The 8,802-nt window shown below is 44.1% G+C and overlaps 1 non-coding gene across 1 annotated transcript; it reads left to right on the plus strand.

Moving 5' to 3' along the window:
• Positions 1-4,306: 4,306 nt before the first annotated feature.
• Positions 4,307-4,388, plus strand: trnas-uga (transfer RNA serine (anticodon UGA)). Its single transcript has one exon. It is a non-coding gene; the product is annotated as a tRNA-Ser (tRNA).
• Positions 4,389-8,802: the final 4,414 nt, after the last annotated feature.

Here is an 8,802-nt window from a genome sequence, read left to right on the forward strand (position 1 = left end):
GCTGTAGACATTGCTGTGGAAGAACAAGAAACTGGCAAGCGAACTTATATAACCTAACCTCTTCCCTCTTTCCGACCAAGGCAGAAGTGGCTCTACATTTCATGGAATTTCCAACCGGCGCGGACCGAAATTGGGTTACAAACCTGAAAGAAATGACATCGCTCACTTCGTTCACAAGGTGGTGTTCTACTTCGAGGCTACGGTTGTGATCATTAATTATATGCCGACTCCTGTGACGGATACCCGTAATATCTGACAACGTAACGAGCCAACATCCTCAGGCTATATTCTCGTGAAAGTAGCTAACTCAGTCCAGCTTGCGTGTGCAAGGAAATGTGCAAATTCTTTATGAAACGTGTCATTCCTCCTGACGCCGCACTTTACTCCATTCTGTAGATACTGAACCATTTCCGCAACGACCAAGGACTGATTACTCACAGTCACTCACATCGGGTAGTCCAGAGGATCAGCCATTGCGTTGATTGGACTGCTGAACAATGACTGGGACGGGTAGCACTGAGGTGGCTGTGACTCTCCATGCTAACCAGACTGCACTCGGAACTTGAAGGAACACATGATTTTCGTGCACTGTGCAGGGAATCTCACGCCTAATGGAGCCGGTAGGCGTACGAGCATCAGATAGATATGCTGGTTGGGTGGAATAGCAGCAGCAATTTTGCAATCAATGTCAGTAAGACAAAGGAATTGGTTGTGTACTCCAGGACAATACGTCAGATGAACAAACACCAATCCTTATTGAGGGAACAGAAGTGTGAACATCTTCAGGTTCCTGTGCCTCAACATCCCAAAGGATCCATACTGGTTCCAAGATGTTGGCGTAGTCACGGAACAGTCGCGATAAGTGCTCATTGACTAGATTTAGAGCCGGCAAGTTATTCAATTAATTTCTATGAACCTATGTGGAGAGCTTTATGAGTGGTTGCTTCACAGGCTGGTGTGGGGCGGGTATCCAATGCAGAGCTCCGAAAGAGGCTGCTGAGTGCTGTAGTCTCAGTCACTTCAATCACGGGCACACGCCTCGCCACCAGCGCGGATATGATGCTCAGAGTACGATGCCAAGAGCAGGCTGCGTGCATCATTCAGGACCTACACCAGACCAAACTGCTCAGACACGTCTCAACACATTAACACTAAATATTTCGTTTTAAATATCTATTTAATTTATTGTATTGTAACTTATAGTGATATATAGAAAATAAATCAAGTTCTTAGAGAGAGGTATCATAGGATCAGAGGAAGGGAGTTATATACAGGCCTCCAGCAGTGGACTGTGAGTACAAATAACAAGGGGAGATACACAGCCATGTAAAAAGGGCAGTATTGTGATGGTCATTGTAGCATTTCAATATGAAGATTGTTTGGGAAAGTCTAGTTGGCGCTGGATCCCCAGAGAGGGAATTTGGGCAAAGCCTATTAGATGGCTTCTTCGAACACGCTTTGGTTGAGTCCATTAGGAAAGAAAAAACAATTGTGAATTGCGTGTTGTGTTGTGATTTGTCTAGGAAGTTTAAGATACAGGAATGCTTATGATATGATCGAATTCACTCTGTAGTTTGAGAGCGAGAAACTAAAATCACACATATGAGAATTACGTGCAGTAAGTAGAACTGCAGAGGCACGAGAGAGGAAAATAAAAAGGTTCAGAAGGTTAATTTTATTGTCAAAATCTGCATGTACAATACAACTCTGAGATTTCTCTACTCCAGCTAGCTATTAAATACAGAGAGACCATGGGTGTAGATGTAAGGGCAGACATCAAACCCGGCCCGAAAAAAATAAAATAAAAAAAAAACTCGCAGACCCTCCTCTTCTGCAGCAAAAAAAAAGTAGCGAAAATTACAGTCCCCGATCATGTCACTCGCAAAAATAAAATCACTGACGATACCTGCCCTCGCCGCTTTCACTCGCAGAAAAGAACAGCGCCCAAAGTCTGGAGATGGCCAAGTGGATTGGAGCAGGGATAACGGCAGATCCACAATGACTGGTGCTCCTGGGGGCAATTGGGAAAGTGCAGGATAGATACATCCCAAATAAGAATAAATATTCGAAGGGGAGGATGAGGCAACCGTGGCCGAAAATGGAAAGTAAAGTTAGCATAAAGGCAAAAGTCGGTGCTCATAATACAGCAAGCATTAGTGGGAAGACACTTTCAAAAACCAATGAAAAGGAATTAAAAATTGATGACAGGAAAGATTAAGTGGAAAATAATAGAGATGAAACTACCATTTTTTCAGACATATGAATAAACGGGAGGCGGGAGTGAATATCCGAAAGCTGGAAAATGAGGCGGGAGAAGTAGTAATGGGCGAAAATTAAAAGCTGGGCTAACGGAATGGATATATTGCGTTAGTCTGCGCTGTGGAAGATAGCAGCATGATGGCACCAATAAACGTGTGGGAGAGGACATAAGTGAGAGTAGATGTTAAGACAACGGAGAAGGGTGCTCGTGAGGCTAATAGTACTGAAGATAGATGTCACCTGGACCTGACGACTGTACCCCAGGGTTCTGAAAGAGGTAGATGAAGAGATTCTGGAGGCATTGGTAGTACTCCTTCAAGTATCACTGCATTCCGGAATGGTTCCTGATGACTGAAAAATTGCAATTGTCACTCCACTCTGAAAGAAGCGAGGGGAGCTAAGGAAAGGAAATAATATACTGGGTAGCCTGACTTCAACGTATTCCAAGGTTCAAGGAACAGTTGAGGAAAATGGGCGAAGATTTGTCAAATAGATCATCGTGTAGTACGGTGATGCTCCTTGGAAAAAAAAGATAACAAACGTCTCTAAAAGAGGATAGTTTCAGAAACCAGAGATGCAAAGAGACCTTGTGCAGTATTCTCTACTTGCCTACTTCCAGGCTTAGTCATAGGGTAAAGGAATTTTAACATGCAATTTTAACATCCAGTTCAAGAGTAGAATGTAAAAGCAACAATGCAATGTTGACAGATATAAGACGTTGGTCAGAAGACACTCGGAGAGTCCAGTGGAGGATCACGGGAATGACACCGGGAACGCATGGGTTATCGGGTTCAAACGAGGGGAGATTGATTGTTCCGTGCCTGTGCTCACTGCAGGGGCATCTCATTGAAATCTATCGAATATTGAAACGCCTACTTAGAGTAGACGTACAGAGGGTGTTTCCAATAGTGGGGTAGTCTAGGATAGAACATAGAACATAGAACAGTACAGCACAGTACAGGCCATTCGGTCCACAGTGTTTTGCCGACCGTCATACTCTGCCTCCCATATAAGCCCCCACCTTTGATTCCTCCATATACCTGTCTAGTAGTCTCTTAAACTTCACTAGTGTATCTGCCTCCACCACTGACTCAGGCAGTGCATTCCACGCACCAACCACTCTCTCAGTAAAACACCTTCCTCTAATATCCCCCTTGAACTTCCCACCCCTTACCTTAAAGCCATGTCCTCTTGTATTGAGCAGTGGTGCCCTGGGGAAGAGGCACTGGCTATGCACTCTATCTATTCCTCTTATTATCTTGTACACCTCTATCATGTCTCCTCTCACCCTCCTTCTCTCCAAAGAGTAAAGCCCTAGCTCCCTTAATCTCGAATCATAATGCATACTCTCTAAACCGGGCAGCATCCTGATAAATCTCCCCTGTACCCTTTCCAATGCTTCCACATCCTCCCTATAGTGAGGTGACCATAACTGGACACAATACTCCAACTGTGGCCTAACCGGAATAGAAAGACGATAGTTTAGAACAGGGATGAAGCAGAATACATTTATCCAAAGGGTGCTGCATTTGAGGAATTAGATGTCACAGACGGCTATGGAAGCCAAGTCATTGGGTATATTTGAAGCAGTGGTTGATAATTTCTTGTTTGTTAAGGACGTCAATGTCCATGTCCAGTCGAATGGGGTTGAGGGGATCATAAATCAGCTCTGCTACCAAGGCAGAACAGACTCGATGTGGCCAATTCCTGTTCCTGTCCCTTTGTTTTATGGACCTATGGATCTTATATTATTATTCTATATGTGTTACACAGTACAGCTGCCATAAAACAACAAAAATACATATATCCGTCATTATAACTCTGATTCTAATCCTGACCTTTATCCCCAGCAGTGGAAATCTCCTTCATTTACGATACTGACGCTAATGTTATCCCTCTACACTCACGTTCTGACCTACCTGTCTTGAAACAAATTCCCACATCATCCAATCATACTATTTGTATTGGAATGGTGATTTATCATTTCCATCACTGAAAATAAATCACTTCTGATGCAGTGCTGCGGTGGGTGATTAACATAGATGGAGCTGCGATGGCCGAGTGGTTAAGGCGTTGGATTTGAAATCCAATGGGGATTCCCCACGCAGGTTCAAGCCCTGATCGCAGCGCTCACTCTACAGGCACGAGGGACCAGAACTCCACCTGCCTGTCAGTAACTCCCTGGCTGCTGTCTGAAAGCTACATTCTCTGCCAAGTCCAGGCGGCAAATGTTAAGATTCTTACACTCTTCAATACTCTTCCATTCTCAGTGCCAAGAGTTCATTTTCACTCCGACTCTGATCAATCTCGGTGAGGGAGCTTAAACAACCCTTTCTCGTGTAGTTTACTTAGCGACGACATTGTTACTTTACAAACGAGTATCTAACAATAGATTTCGAGTAGAAACAGAGCGATTGCTGTCGGCGAGTTCTACAGCTGTTTGGATACAGGGCGCCTCACTTCGTTCACCAACCTTCTTCCTTCAGCTGGACTGGGGACGATTTATCGCACTGAGCAGAATTCCTGCATCCAAATCAACAGTAACTCTGGAAATTTTAGAATTAATGGCACCAATTTAATGTTAGTTATCTTCATAATTGAAGAAACTGGGAGAAGTAGCATCAATGAGTATAACGTAGCGCCCTCTCTTGCTCCCTCTGTTGGAGGATCATGTCTAAACGCATGAACCATTTTCCTTCCTCCGTCCGAACGGTGACAATTCCTACGAGCCCTCTAGCTTCCGAGTTTAAATGAAGGGATGGAAAGTAACATTTCGTTTTCTCGCTGGGGTGAAATATTCTGATGGTCAAGAAAACACTATGAGGAAAACGATGGCCCAAAGTGAACATTAAATTGATAAACTGCCGTGGAACTCTCTTTCTTCCACTGCCTTTCAAACTCCCCCGCTTATCTTTCTTGCCCTATCGACGATGTGACTCTCTCCCCGCTTCACTTCCACGACTCGCTCTTTCTCTATCTCTCTCTGTAACATACAACCCCCCCACACACAAACACACATTCTCTCCTCTCTCTCTCTCTCACTCTCTCTCTCTCTCTCTCTCTCTCTCTCTCTCTCTCTGTCCCCCCTCTCTCTCTCTCCACATTCTCCTTTCCTCCTAACTCTCACAATTTCCTCTCAATCCTCTCAAGGCTGAAGCAAGCGTTCAGCGATCAATAATCAATGTCTGAGTTCAGAGAAAGGACTGCCTGTTTGGGGTGGGAAGTTTATAGATATTCCTTTACAACACAGCTGGGGTGGAATATAGGGTAGGAGACGTGAACTGGTGCGGCAGCGTAGGAGCGAACAGGTAACAAGGCATGAAGGAGTAGCGATTTTCCAATAAATCTGTTCCCGGAACTTTAGTTCAATCCTCCGTTAAGATACGACCACCATATGAATTTGAGCTGAAAAAGAACTGAAGTTTGAACCAATAAAGTATTTGCTTATTTCAATAAGAAATATTGTTCAGCCGAGGGTGGGAGGGGGACTGAGATTATGACCCAGTCGCTGAACAGGGCAGACGAGTCCATGAGAGGGAAAAGCTTTCGCAGTATCTTGTCACTCGCTGTGCAGACTCCCTATTACACTCTTGACCAGCAAGCGACCGTACATTGCCGTACATAAGCTGGTTCGCTGATCTTCCGTCAATATCGCCCTCGCCAGTTGTGACTAGTGGGGTGTAGCGACTGTGCACACTCCCGCCATCAGCCAACGACCCACAAACCAACCCTCGTCAAAGACATGCAACATACCTAGCTCCCATTGGTGTGTGCAGATGTCAATCTAATATGTTGACCAATGGCGGAAAAGGGTTTCACCCGGTGTTTGTTCTCTCCCATAGACCCTGACTGGCTCTGCGTCCCCAAAGTCGTCTCAATCCTGAGCAAAATCTCAGAACAATGTCCCTTTTTTTTTAAAGATTTATATCCATATGCTTTTATCGGAAGCTGGAGGCGTTATCAGGACATAGAAATAAAGGCAGACGACAGAAGATTATCTCCTCTCACCTAGGGAGACGGAAGGAGATTTGGTGGAGAACTTTTGACTGGCAAGTGTGGTATGGGGAGTAGGACTGAAAGCAAGTTTGGTCCAGCCTGATCTTTTTGAATGTCAGGGCTAGCTGAAGAGGATTAGAGTCTTGCTCTTCTTACTGTTGTCTATCTGTTTAAAGAAAAGGAATAAACAGGCATTTCTTGGGCCGGTATGCTAACTGAGTGGATATAATAGGGACCGATGCTTGGAGATCAGTTGTTCGCAATCTATATCATCAGTTTGCCCGAGGGATCATTTCCAAGTCTGAAAATGGCACAAGATTTATATCTAGCTTTTGTTAATAATGCAGAGCTGTATGATTTATGTTTTGCGGGCTCTCTGTCTCTTCGATCCTGCAATGATGCTGCAAGATTTTTTTTTATTGTACCTGTATCTCACCGTCCCTGGGCACACGGCAATAAACTCTAACTCGACTGGACCAGGCAATACTCACTGAGATTTGAGCAGTGATGAACCCGTCCAGATGAGTCAAGGTGATGTAGTAAAACTGAGTGATTACAACTGGAGTCGAATATGGGAAATATATGGTCACCCTCTTCTACAGAGAGACAGCATCACTGAGTGTGTTTAATAGGCGAGGGATTGAGGTGCAGTGAGTCGTGATGAAGATCAAATTATACTTGGTATTCATTGTAATTTATTGTCTGTAAGACCTCACACAGTTATTTCGGGCTTTATTGAGACTGCATCTGCGATATTTTTTTTTCAAAGTCATGTTCTCCTTGTCTAACAAATGTCATACAGAACAAATAACGAATCGCTGCAGAAATAGTGGACAGCGGGTCAGGTAACATCTCTGGACGATAGGAGATAGTACACAATTCCGATTCACACACTGCTGCTGAACTGAATGTAGAGAGTAGATGACTAGAGTGGGGAGCTAAGAATGGGGAAAGAGTTGGGAAGGAACTTGTGGGTGCAAGTGAGGATGTGTGGTGGTCAGCTCGATATGGTCACTGTTGTTCGTTAATCGTTATTTATGTCGGTAATTTTGATGCAAAATCGCGTCTTGATCAGGAAGTTTCTGCATGACACAAAATTAGGCGGTGCTGTTGATACTGAGGGAGATTACTCTTGATTACAAGCGTACCTGGTTCAGTTAAAGAAGTGGCGAATGTGTTGTAAATGGATTGCCACGCAGATATGTATAATGTCGTACATTTTAGAAATACAACTTGCAAAGCACTTGTGCTGTAAATGGCCGGGCATTCCGGAGTACAGTTGACAAGAGGGACCAAGAGGCACAAGCTCACTGTTCGCTGATTTCGGAAGTATAGTGAAAAGCCTTTTCTCATTCCGGCCATCCTCATTCAGGGCAACAGGAAGGAACGAAAAGTAATACATTATGATAGGTCGTTGTTGAGTTTGTGGACAGAGTGCTATGTAGAGTTTCGGACGCTCTATTATAGAAAATAGGCCATTAAACTGGAAACAGTGCAAGTGAGTTATACAATGACGTTTTCAGGACAAGAACTGGGTTATATAAAGAGCTTGTCCCAGCCTGTCGTTTGCTCATTCCAAGACGAGGAGAATGAGATTTAAAACAGAGATAAAACGAATGTTAACAGCCTTCTTGTCTGTGCAAAGGAGACCAAATTATTTGACATTAGAATATTTGAAAGGAACATGGGCAGCAACGTTTTCATGAAGAGTTCAGTGAATATGTGGAATGAGCTGCCAGAAGAAGTAGATCAGTCAGGTAGAACAGTTTCATGGAAGGGCGGGCCTTAGAGGAATATGGTCCGCATGCAGGAAACTGGGTCTTACTCTGGTGGGAAAGGCGGTCGGAATGGATCTTTGAGTCGAATAGCCTGTGTCAATTCATAATTCCTTCACGACTCGTATCAGTGGAATATGTCAGATATCACTGGACAGACATGATATGGAAGGCAATGGCAAAGAAGAATGCTTGGTTACTAAGCCAACTACCGCTATGATCAGGCGATGGAGATGCAGACACATTGCTGAACAACTATATTGTCTCTGATTTACTTTACACTTCTTACGAGCAATGCGGAACAATGGAATCCCGTGATGCGTTCACCGCCGGGACGAATGTGTAAACACGAAGACTTCGATCAACCACCAATATTCAGAATCAGAGTTGACGCTGGTACGTTGACTGTCCTCTTTCTAATTAAACGTGTCTTGCTGGTGCACAGATAGACAGATAGGAAATAGATTAGATGAAGAAGCTTACATAGGCGCTAAATGGGCACAGAATATTGTCATGAAACGGTTTTTGATCTCATCGGTAAAGCAGATGAAATTAATGAAACATTCCAACAGTTCCACTGCAGGGACCTGGAACCTGGAATAGTCGAATCACTCCACTCACCATGTACAGATTCTTCAGAGCGAAACGAGCAGGAGGTCCTTCTCGGAGGTAGAGAGGGTACAGACGAACTTAGGCTGGGAGAATGGACAAAGAAGTGGCAGATGGGATGCAGTGCAGGGAGATACATGGTCGAACACTTTGCTATCAAAAA

Source organism: Mobula hypostoma, unplaced genomic scaffold (genome assembly GCF_963921235.1).
Source record: "Mobula hypostoma unplaced genomic scaffold, sMobHyp1.1 scaffold_202, whole genome shotgun sequence".
Lineage (NCBI taxonomy): Eukaryota > Metazoa > Chordata > Chondrichthyes > Myliobatiformes > Myliobatidae > Mobula > Mobula hypostoma.